The sequence below is a fragment of the Rana temporaria genome, chromosome 2 (assembly GCF_905171775.1).
Source record: "Rana temporaria chromosome 2, aRanTem1.1, whole genome shotgun sequence".
Lineage (NCBI taxonomy): Eukaryota > Metazoa > Chordata > Amphibia > Anura > Ranidae > Rana > Rana temporaria.
The window spans coordinates 234777269-234790070 of NC_053490.1; positions in this window are offsets into that span (position 1 = coordinate 234777269).

Here is a 12802-nt window from a genome sequence, read left to right on the forward strand (position 1 = left end):
CGTATGTGATTTACGTTACACCGCCGCAGGTTTACAGCGTTAGTGCCTGATTCTCAGAACACTTACCTGTAAACTTGCGGCGGTGTATCGTAAAAGCGCTAAATGGGCGGGCACCATTTAAATTAGGCGCGTTCCCGCGCCGAGCGTACTGCGCATGCTCCGTCGGGTAAATTACCCGACGTGCATTGCGCTAAATGACGTCGCACCGACGTCATTTGCTTAGACTTTAACGTAAATGGCATCCAGCGCCATTCACGGACGTCTTACACAAACGACGTCGATTTTTTTAAATTTCGACGCGGGAACGACAGCCATACTTAACAGTGGCTGCGCCTCATAGACCCAGGGGCAACTTTACGCGTCGCAAAGGCTACGGAAACGTCGTAAATTCTCTGCGTCGAGCACGCGTACGTTCGGGAATCGTCGTAATTTGCTAATTTACATAAACGACGGGGAAAACGACATCGGCGACACCTAGCGGCGAGAAAAAAATTGCATTTAAGATCTGACAGCGTAAGAGCCTTACGCCTGTCAGATCTAACGGGTATCTTTGCGTAACTGATTCTAAGAATCAGTCGCATGGATACCCGGGGCCAGATTAGGACTTACGACGGCGCAAATTGTGTTGCGCCGTCGTAACGCCTTTGAGAATCTGGGCCTATGTGTGGCAGAGAACTAACACTGCACATCACCCTGAACATACCATCCCCACTGTGAACATGGTGGTGGCAGCATCCTGTTTTGGGGATGCTTCTCTTAAGCAGGAACAGGGAAGCTGGTCAGAGTTCATGGGACGATGGATGGAGCCAACAGGCCCGGACTAGAATAAAAAATAGGCCTGGGCATTTTGGCAGATGCCAAAATGGTCTGGGGATGAAGTGGAAGAGGAACATGTAAGATATGGGAAAAACACAATTTTCACCACATGCTGTTAAGGGGGCAGAGAGAGGCAGAGAGGAGGCAGAGAGACAGAAAGAGGCAGACAGACAGAGATAGACAGACAGAGAGAGACAGAGAAACAGACAGGTAGAGAGACAGAGAGAGAGAGAGATAAACAGAGAAATAGACACAGAGAAAGAGACAAACAGAGAGAGAGAGAGAATGACAGAGAGAAAGAGAGACACACAGGCAGAGAGAGAGAGAGATATCAATACAGACAGACAGAGAGAGACAGAAAGAGAGAGAGAGACAGACAGACAGAGAAAGAGAGACAGACAGAGAGAGAGAGAGACAGATAGACAGAGACAGAGAGAGACAGAGTGACAGAGAGAGACATGGAGAGAGAGATAGAGAGAGACACACCGAGGCAGACAGAGAGAGAGAGAATCCATAGTTAAAGCACACTGCTCTCTTTTCCCTCACAGAATGGCTGAAATGGTTAATAATACTTATTTTTCATGCATTGTGGACATTTGGGAGGGCTCCTGAGGTTATCTTTAAACAATGCTTCTAACCTCAAATGCTTATAACTGCTGCTAAACTGACAAAAACTCAGTATGTAAAAGATGCAAAAGGGAGGTTTTTCACTGCCGGTTATCAGCTGTCAGTTTCCAGCGGTCAGAAGAGGTTTTCAATGGCCCTGTGTACATGAGGCCTTATTATACCTCTTTAAAAACTCTGCTGATCCTGCCAGTTCCCCCGGGTCCCTGCTTCAAACAAAGATCCATGCTTCTGTTGTCAGTTTGAGTCCCTGTGATGACTGTTGGGAGTTAGGACAATGTGCTGACATGTGGAGTGGCTATATCTACCATGGTCAGTTGTGCGTCCATGCCCCCCTCTAAGTTAGAAAGGGTGTGGCTTACATTATACATAGTGGGCATGATTATTATACAGCTGGTGGGCAGGATTAATGACACAGTAGACAGGTGAATGGGTTCTCACCACACACACACATCAGTGGAGTTACTTTCCCATCTGTGTGTGCTGCATTGCAGGGCCAGCTTTAGTTTTGACAGCGAGGCTCCAACTGGGAACCACTGTCAAAACCGAAGCTGGTTCTGGAATGCAGCACACACAGATGGGAAAGTAACTCCACTGATGTGTGTATGTGTCTGCTGTGTCACCTAGATCCACCCACCTGCCAGTCTGCTGCATATGACAAAGCCATAGATGGGGACTTTTCCACTTTGTCCGCCTTTTCTAAACAGACATACCCCCCACTACAGATAAGAGGGACTGGTGAGGCTGTGATGTCACATGCCAGCCTAATAAAATTAGTAAAGTAAAGGTTAAAATGTGTGTCTTTTTTTTTTTAATAAACATGTATTAAGACATGTAAGATGGCTGGCCAGTGGCCACAGGCTAGCCTGTATTTGTAGGAGGAGTCTGAGGGGTATTTATCCCGCCTCCTTTGTCTGTTCCTGCGTCGGCTTGTATTCTGGTTCCCGCCTACCTGTTTGCCCCTATTTTCACATACTTATACACATCGTACATTTCTTCATAGTCATAAATTCAGTATATGCCCTCTTTTAGGCGTACTGACCAGCTAGACCAAGGCACACCTCAAGCCTTGGTTGTTAGGGTATCGCATTTCCAAGTGAAGACTCTGACTACAAGTAAATTAATTAAAACAACCCAAAAAAATTCAAGCATATTAAACAAAAAAAAAATTCCCAACCTATTTTTTTAGGATTTACTCCACGCCTAATATATAAATCATTAATATCTTTCAAAGCTTAGGCTTAAACATCAACTTTATATGTGAGAAAAAAAAAAAAGAAGCTTTCTCTTGCTAGTGACAGTCCAAACAGTTATGCATTGTCCCAGCAAACACACCTGCTTGAAACGCCACTAACTAAATATGTGACCAACCTCAGAGAAAGCAAGGGTGGAGCTACCTGCTATTTCAGTGCCACGTTATCCAGGCCAGCATCAAAGCCCTGTATTGTTTGATCACAAGAATCAATGAAGAAATAACGTCTAAGGAATATAATGCCATGCTATAATTGCTCTAGTTTCACCTGTAAGATGAGAAATGTTTTGTCTGTCTTAGTCATTTCTGCCACACCTTGGTTTTCTCCCCCTAAAAACAAAACAAATACAACTTAGTGTAAATGAGGCTGAATTTATGACCAAATTGAAGACAATTCATAAAAAAAACAAAAATCAACCAGCGGAACAACAATACAACTGAATTAAGCCCAGTCATTTTAAATCATATTACAAAGCATTGCTCACAGCTAGCTATTTGGAAGCTCACGTAATTGTACTGCAGCTGATGCATGCAATAATCTATGATGTGTAAAATACACAAAATTAATAAAGGAAATTTGACATTGCAGAGGTCAGCATAGATTATAAATGAATTTATTTCAAGTGGACCTCACCCAAATGACCATACTCATGAATCATACCCATTCGAATTAACCACTTAACCCCTGGACCATATTGCTGGTCAAAGACCAGAGCACTTTTTGCGATTCGGCACTGCGTCGCTTTAACTGACAATTGCGCGGTCGTGCGACGTGGCTCCCAAACAAAATTGGCGTCCTTTTTTTCCCCACAAATAGAGCTTTCTTTTGGTGGTATTTGATCACCTCTGCGATGTTTCGTTTTTGTGCTATAAACAAAAATAGAGCGTCAATTTTGAAAAAAATGAATATTTTTTACTTTTTGCTATAATAAATATCCCCCAAAAATATATATAATTTTTTTTTTTTTCCTGAGTTTAGGCCGATACGTATTCTTCTACATATTTTTCGTAAAAAAAATTGCAATAGGCGTTTATTGATTGGTTTGCGCAAAAGTCATAGCATTTACAAAATAGGGGGTATTTTTATGGCATTTTTATTAATATTTTTTTTTTTACTAGTAATGGCGGCGATCATTGATTTTTTTTTGGTACTGCGACATTATGGCAGACACTTTGGACACTTTTGACACATTTTTGGGACCATTGGCGTTATTATAGCGATCAGTGCTATAAAAATGCAATCCAATTTTCTATGTTACAACATATTACCGCAAAGGTAATATTATTCACTGCAAAGGTATTTATTATAATATTTTTCACTATCTTTCATTAATTTATGTGTATAAGGCGAGAGCGCTTGAATCCAGTTTGATAGCCTATAAGCAGGGCCGATCCTAGGGTCACAGACGCCTGGGTGCAGAAATATTTCTGGCACCCCCACGTGGGTGTGATCATCTTACCAACTCCTTTTCCTTACAAATGTTTCTATGGCAATGACTCAAACACAGAGATGCTCCCCTAACATGGACAAGGAGAACATGTCAGGCACAGACCCCCCCCCCCCCCCCCAGCGGCTTGTCTCTCTCCACACAGAGACAGCCGCTGCTTCGCTCTCCTCCTCTGACAGGAGGAGTGAGGGGGGATGGGCTTTGGCAGGAAACACAGTGGCAGCGGTGGTGACCTCTGGACACGGACAAGGAGAGAAGGAGGAGGAGGGAGGGAAGCACTCTGGCGCTTCAGTGCCCCACATCCTGCCTAGGATCAGTCCTGCCTATAAGTGTTATACAACTGCCATATATTTACAAACATACACAAGAATTTATTGGTTGGCGCAAATCTTTTTCCCTTTTCTTTTCAACAATATCATATTTACTTGTTTTAAACGTTTTTTTTTTTTAGCCATTTCTTCAGTTACTTCCTGGTTTATTTGCCTAGGCAAATGATGTCATACCTCCCAAGAGTCTTCAGGAGGGGAGGAGGGGTTTTCTCAGCTAAGCACACCCTTCTGCCTACATGTCTGAGCATTTTTTTTTTTTTTTGTATATATTATGTATTGTATAACTTTTCTATGTGTGGTTGAGACGAGAGGAGAAACTCGCCCAATGTAATGTTGTTTTATACAGAATCTTTTTTAAAGAAATATAAAAAAATGAATAAATAGTGCTTTTGTTTTGTGGTGTTCAGATACAGTGTAGATCCACTTTAATTTGTTACAATTAAAAATGTTTTTCTTACTTAAAGCGGGGGTTCACCCTAAAAAAATAAAAATAAATTTCTAACATTCCATCTAGCATAGTAGCGTGAGCTGCAGTATGCCTTTTTTTTTTTTTTTTTGCGTCATACTCACTGTGTAATCCCGGAGATAAGTTTCAGTCTAGTAGGCGTTCCTAGTCAGAGGGGAACATGATTGACGGCCTGCTATGGCGCGTCACGCCTCACGAAAATAGCCGAAATAGGACGTGGCTCTTCACGGCGCCTGCGCAGTCAGCTCCGATGTCTGTGCGCAGGCGCCGTAAAGCGCCGCGAAGAGCCGAGTCCTACTCGGGAGGCGTTACGCACAATAGCTGGCCGTCAATCATTGTCCCCTCTGACTAGGAACGCCCATTCCCCGCGGGGAGCCTGAAATTTATCTCCGGGATTAAACAGTGAGTACAGGGCCAAAAAAATAAATAGAGGCATACTGTAGCTCGCGCTACTATGCTTGATTTAATGGTTGAATGTTGCTATTGAGGGTGAACCACCACTTTAACACAACGTTGCCTATGTAATGATTTTTTAGTGACAGATTCTATTTAATGATACATCCCGGGTATAGAAGACCCTGTAAATCTCCCCTGTGCTCCAATAAATCTAATGCAGTGCCCATTCCAATGCTTGCTTTGGAAAGTGAAAGGGTTACACATAAGTGATGTCATACATGTAGCTTGCGGATCAGCCAGAAGAAGGGGAGCTCCCTCGTCTATACCCCGTGGCACCTGCCATGCTAGTCCCAGGTCCACAGATGGGCAAGTGGAGCCTGAAATAAATGGTGGGGGCTGCATGCATGGGCGAGATAAGATAAGACTTTACTGTCATTGTATACATATTTCAATACAACCATACAAGCCTACCTCCTAACACGTCCACATACTGTATCTGTTCTTCTATATAGCAAAAATGTTAAATATTTAAAAAAAAGTAAATCTTTCACATGGAATTCCTAAAATTCTGCACCTGGTGGATTTATAGACAATACAGCTGTAGAAAGAATTTGTGTGAGTTTAAGGTGTCCTATATCTTTTCCCTAATGGGCAAACGCATTGTAGCCTGGCTGGGATGGATCACTATTGGCGATGAATCAAGTAACAAAATGCTTTAGGACCATGTCACACTGGTGACTACATAGCAGCTATAGAATTGCTCTCATTAGCCTTTTTGTTGCTAGGAAATAGTATAAGACTATGCTTTTGAAATTCCAAGCTATATGTTGCTCAGTTGTTGATTTTGAATGGTTGGCTTACAGGATCGCCAGTTCCAGTAGCAGTGAAACTGCTTAGGATCATGGCACACTAGCAATCTTTAGCTACATATACTAGCATTGTAGCCAGCTACAGGAGAAACTTTGCAACTAGCTACAAATTGCTACAGAAAATAAAGGGATTTTTAATACAGCTTACCTGTAAAATCCTTTTCTTGGAGTACATCACGGGACACAGAGCAGCATATTCATTACTATGTGGGTTATATGGAGTACCTTCAGGTGATGGACACTGGCAATCTCAAACAGGAAGTGCCCCTCCCTATATAACCCCCTCCCATAGGAGGAGTACCTCAGTTTTGTAGCAAGCAGTATGCCTCCCAAAATGGTCCCCACAAGAGGGGTGGGAGCTCTGTGTCCCGTGATGTACTCCAAGAAAAGGATTTTACAGGTAAGCTGTATTAAAAATCCCTTTTTCTTTCTCGTACATCACGGGACACAGAGCAGCATATTCATTACTATGTGGGATGTCCTAAAGCAATGCTTTACTGAGGGGAGGGAGAAATCTTCCCAAGACACAAGGATTTAATTCAGAGATACTCTCAAATAATAATAAATCCAACTTAGTTGAGAAAATTAAATTTAAACTTAAATTTTAACTCAAGGGTGTCCCCGATTCTGAGGGTCTTAAATCGCAGCCCGCAGCACTGCCTGCCCAAAGGCTGTATCTGTATTCCTTCTTACGTCCAACTGGTAAAATTTTGTAAACGTGTGGACTGAAGACCAGGTTGCCGCCTTGCATACTTGAGCCATAGAGATCTGATGGTGTGCTGCCCAGGAGGCGCCCATGGCCCTGGTAGAATGGGCCTTTACTGACAACGGAGGAGGCAACCTCTTCAAGCCGTAGGCCTGAATAATTAACTGTTTAATCCATCTCGAAATGGTGGATTTTGCAGCTGCCTGTCCCTTCTTGGGCCCATCTGGCAAAATGAATAACACATCTGTTTTCCGAATCTTCTCTGTAGCTTTAAGATAGGCCTTCATGGCCCTGACAATATCCAAGGTATGCAGCAACCCTTCCTTTCTGGAAGTGGGCTTTGGAAAAAAGGATGGTAATACCAAATCCTGGTTCAGGTGAAAACTGGATATAACCTTTGGTAAAAAGGAAGGATGAGGACGGAGAACCACCTTGTCCTTATGCAGAATAAGATATGGCTCCTTACAAGATAAGGCTGCCAACTCTGACACTCTTCTAGCGGAAACTATGGCGACCAGAAATACCAACTTCCTTGTTAGTAAAACCAAAGGAACTTCAGCCAACGGCTCAAAGGGTTGTTTCTGTAGAGTTGACAGAACAAGATTCAAGTCCCACGGACAAAGTGGTGACTTAACCGGAGGATTAATACGCAAGACCCCCTGAATGAAGGTCTTAACCAGCGAGTGGGTGGCCAGCGGCCTCTGAAACCACACTGACAAAGCTGAAATCTGTCCCTTGATTGTGCTTAATGCCAATCCTTTATCCACTCCTAGCTGGAGAAAACTTAATACTCTATCAATGGTATATTTGCGGGAAAGCCATTTCTTAGACTCGCACCAGCCTACATAGGCCCTCCAAACCCTGTAATAAATTACTCTGGAGACTGGCTTTCTAGCCTTAATCAGGGTAGAGATTACTTGTCTAGATAGACCTCTACCCCTAAGAATCAGGGATTCAGCCGCCAGGCCGTCAAATTTAGACGCCGTAATGCAGGGTGGAGGATCGGGCCTTGTGAGAGTAGGTCTGGTCGTAGAGGAAGCGTCCAAGGGTCTCCCACTGACATCTTTAGGATTAGTGAGTACCATGCCCTTCTGGGCCATGCTGGAGCTATCAGAATGACTGGCTTGTGCTCCACCCTGATCCTGCGCAACAGGCGGGGTAGTAACTGGAGCGGAGGGAAGGCATATAGAAGATTGAACTGATGCCAAGGGTAAACTAATGCATCGGTCCCGCAGGCCATAGGGTCCCGAGTCCGGGACATGAACCTGTCTAGTTTCTTGTTGAGCCTTGATGCCATGATATCCACGTCCGGCATTCCCCACTTCTGGCAAATTATCTGAAATATTTGCGGATGCAGAGACCATTCCCCTGGCGACAGAGTCTGACGACTCAAGAAGTCCGCCTGCAGGTTGTCCACCCCGGGAATGAATATTGCCGATATGCAGGGCACATGATTCTCTGCCCATAGGAAAATTAAGCTCACTTCTCTCTGAGCTGCTTGACTCTTGGTTCCCCCTTGGTGATTTATATATGCCACAGCCGTGGCATTGTCTGACTGTATCCTCACCGGGCACCCCTGTAATTTGGAGGTCCAAGCCCTGAGGGCTAGCCGAGCAGCTCTGAGCTCCAAGATATTGATGGGCAATTGACTCTCCTCCTGTGCCCACGTACCTTGGTGAGTGCACCCATCCAAGATCGCTCCCCAGCCCTTCAGGCTGGCATCTGTGGTCACTATCTTCCATGTCACGGGGCTGAAAGATTTTCCCTTCAGTAGATTCTGAGGGTCTAACCACCAACACAGACTCTGCCGGACTCTTGATGAGAGTGGCAACGGAAATTCCAAGGCCTGTGGCCTCTTGCTCCATGCTGACAGAATGGCTGCCTGCAGGACACGAGTGTGACTTTGAGCGTATGGCACCGCTTCGAAGGTGGCCACTAGCTTGCCTAGTAATCGCATGCATAGGCGAATCGTTGGTTCTCTCTTGCTTAGAACCAGATGTATCAATTCTTTGATAGCCTCGACCTTTATTCGAGGCAGGAACACCCTTTGTTGTTCCGTGTCTAATGACATGCCGAGATATTCCAACCTCTTTGTGGGTTGGAAAGCTGATTTTTCTCGGTTTAGGACCCAACCGAACCTCTCTAGTTATCGAACCGTGAGAGCCACTGCTCGCTCCAGGCCAGGAGATGAATGATCTATGATTAGAAGGTCGTCCAGGTATGCTAGGACAATGATCCCCTGGATTCTTAGGTTGGCTAGAATTGGAGCTAGGACCTTGGTGAATACTCGAGGAGCCGTAGCCAACCCGAAAGGGAGTGCCACAAATTGAAAATGACGCCGAGCCACTGTGAAGCGTAGAAACCTTTGATGTGGCTGAAAAATCGGCACATGAAGGTAAGCATCCTTTATGTCTATGGAGGCCAGAAAGTCGTCTTTCTGAAGTGCGGCGGCTGCCGATCGCACGGATTCCATCCGGAACGAGCGTACTTTTAAGTACGCATTTAATCCCTTTAAGTCCAAGATTGGCCTGACATCGCCGTTGGGCTTTGGGATGATGAACAGATTGGAGTAGAACCCTAGCCCCTGTTCCTGGGCTGGTACCTCTACTATCACGCCTTGGTAAAGCAAACGATTTAATGCCGCCATTAAGGCGGCCTTCTTTGTCGGCTCGACTGGCACTCTCGACTCCTGATAATGAGGTGGAGGGATTCTTAGAAATTCTAATTTGTAGCCTGTGGCCACGGAAGACCGGACCCACTTGTCGGGAATGTCGGTCTCCCAAATTTCTGAAAAAAGACGCAGCCTTCCCCCCACCTTCGTGGGTGGGGGCGTCCCTTCATGAGGCAGACTTAGGGGCTGTCTTTGCTGGTTTACGATACCACTGCTTCTTGCCTCCAAAGGCTTGTCCTGGTGGCTTATTGTTAAAGTATGATCTCGCAGGAGGCCGTCGATACTGCCTGGAATTGGCGGGCCCCTGAGCAGGGGGAAGCTGCCGTTTGAACGCAGGTCCCCGGACCTTCTTTTTTACTGGTAGAAGTGTACTTTTGCCACTTGAAATAGTCTGAATGTATTTATCCAGATCTTCTCCGAAGAGTCGTTCTCCATGGAAGGGAAACCCTGCCAGGAGCTTTTTGCATGGGGGCTCAGCCTCCCAGTTCTTTAACCATAAGAGCCTTCTCATATGTACTAAAAATAGTGACAGACGAGACGCTTGCTGGATGGAATCCCTTATAGCATCCACCGCGAAGCACATGGCTCTAGGAATATCAGATAATTCTTCCGCCTGTTGGGCCGGAATAACCTTAAGCATTTGTCTTGTCTGGTCTGTTAGTGCCTGACAAACTCCAATAGCAGCCACCGCTGGCTGTATTACTGCACCCGCCGTAGTAAAGGATGCTTTTAAAAGCGTCTCCAAACGCTTATCAACCGGTTCTTTAAACACCTGTATGTTTTCTACCGGGCAAGTCAAGGACTTATTTACACAGGAGATGGCGGCATCCACCACTGGGAGAGTCCACTTTTTGGCAAATTTTTCTTCCATAGGATAGACGACGGAAAATTTTTTAGGTGGTAAAAAGATTCTGTCTGGTCGTGCCCAATCCTGGAAGATTACTTCCTCTAAAAGAGGATGGACTGGAAAAACAGCGCTACTGCGAGGCGTTTTCAAAGAGCCTAAAGATGATACGGCCGGACCCTGAGGTTCCGGCAAAGGCAAATTAAACGCCAAGTGGACCATGTCTGTCAGAGAATGAACCCAGAAGCTTTCCGCTTGGGAGGCCGAGCAAGGCTCTTCATTAGCCGAACCCTCAACCTCTGAACCAATTTGGTCCCGGTCCAAATGATCCTCCTGCAACTCAAATCCCCCCGGGGAGAGAACCTCAGCATCTGAGGGTCCACACTCAGGCGACGGAGACCTAGTCCGCTTTTTACCCGGTGTAGATTTGGCTATCATAGCCGCCAATCTTTTCTCTAGCCCCTCCAAGGAGGCGGCTAGCATACTCTCTGTGATAAACACAGGGTTGGGTGGATCTGATGTAGCCTCAGCACCAGATCTCCCTAATGGCTTAACCAAGGTGCCCAATGGTGTAATAACCTGTGGGGAAAGTACCGGCATAGGCCGATCTGAACCGTCAGAATCTGAGGGGGGGGCCCTTTCTTTTGTACCCCCTGATCCTGAACCTTTGGAAGCCATGGTACAATACCGAGGTACCCCTGCTTACAACCCTTGATGGTTGTAGCTAGGAGAAAGAAATAGTACGGTTTTAGGGAACGGTATTAATAATTAACGTCCAAAAACCAAAACGGGAAGACCAGTATGTTTCCTATTTTTTTTTTTTTTTTTTCAAAAAACCTTTTTTTTTTTTTTTTTTTTTTAATGAAAACATGCTGTCTTTCCTCAAAAAATTGCAAGTATCCATCTGCTGTATAAGGAATTTTTTAGGCTAGTAACCACACAGCTAGTTCTGTTCACCAGAACTGCAATACTTCCTTGCGCCACTGGGTGCCCTCAGCCGCACTGCAGCCGCTCTGCGTCCTCCTCCTTCAAGCTCAGCAAGCAACTGAGCTACACAGCATAGAGGAAGGGCCGCCCCTTCCTTTTATGAGACTAGATGTCCCGCCCCTCTTTCTCCACAACGGCGCGAATCATCACCCTGCGCCTATATCACAGGGCGCGCGCCCGTGTTGCGGAGGACGGGGCCACGCCGGAAGCGTCTGACATGCTGGAGGAGGACACCGCACGGCACCCAGACAGGTAAGGCCTCAGGTGAGTCACTGACCCCCCAGTCCTGGGAAAGCATAGCTAACACACAGCTCCTTTCCCAACCCAGCGCCCAGCAGACAATTTACAATGCAACACCTATCTTTAGGAAGATCACACATGGGAGCCCATACATAGACCATCCTGTCTCTTTGATAGACATAGTGGCCCAAAAACTGCCAATGCAAGAGCATACTCAGGCACATCCCCCAAAGATCTCCCTAGAGAGCCTGCCGACGAACCAAGTCCCGCAGGCCCCCCCTTTCTTACCTGCTCCATGCCGCAGGACTTTGCATAGCAAGCGGTCCAATCTTCCCCCATCTCCGTGGGTGGCGTACTAGACCTTCAGGCCCTGGGGTCCTAAAAGGAACCCACTGTCCTGGGCCCATATAGCACTCTGGCAAACAGGTTACCTTAGGTACCGCAGAGGTTCTAAGTCCTGGGCCCAGGGTCCAGCTCTCTAAAAAGAGAAGCATTATGGGCAAAACCCCACGGTTTGGGGCCCGGGTACTGTCCACTTTGGCTCTGAGGCACCTTGGACAGATCCGGTTAGCCTGCCTTGATCCCAAGGATGTAGGAGACAAGCTATTCCATGACCAACACCTAAGACACTGGCGAAAAAACTGAGGTACTCCTCCTATGGGAGGGGGTTATATAGGGAGGGGCACTTCCTGTTTGAGATTGCCAGTGTCCATCACCTGAAGGTACTCCATATAACCCACATAGTAATGAATATGCTGCTCTGTGTCCCGTGATGTACGAGAAAGAAAAACAGATTTGTAGCCACAAAAAAATCACAGCTACAATGCTGCTACTGTGACAGGACACTTAAATCACGCTAATCAAATGGTTTTGCTGCATTCTAAGGCATTGACTCAGAATGAGTATAACGATTTTTGTTTGTTTCTGATGCTCTAGTAGAGCTTGGAACCTAGCCTAATGCCGTCCACTAACTCAGAGAATAGGTAATCCCTTCACCAACATAAATAATAGCATAATTCACTATACTGTTAGGGATAATTCACACCAGCCGCTGAGTAACAATGCAGCAACTAGTGTGCGGTGTGGTCCAATGGGATCACCATAGTGCCAATGCGCTGATCCTGGAGCATCACACTGTTCACTTTTTTTTATGA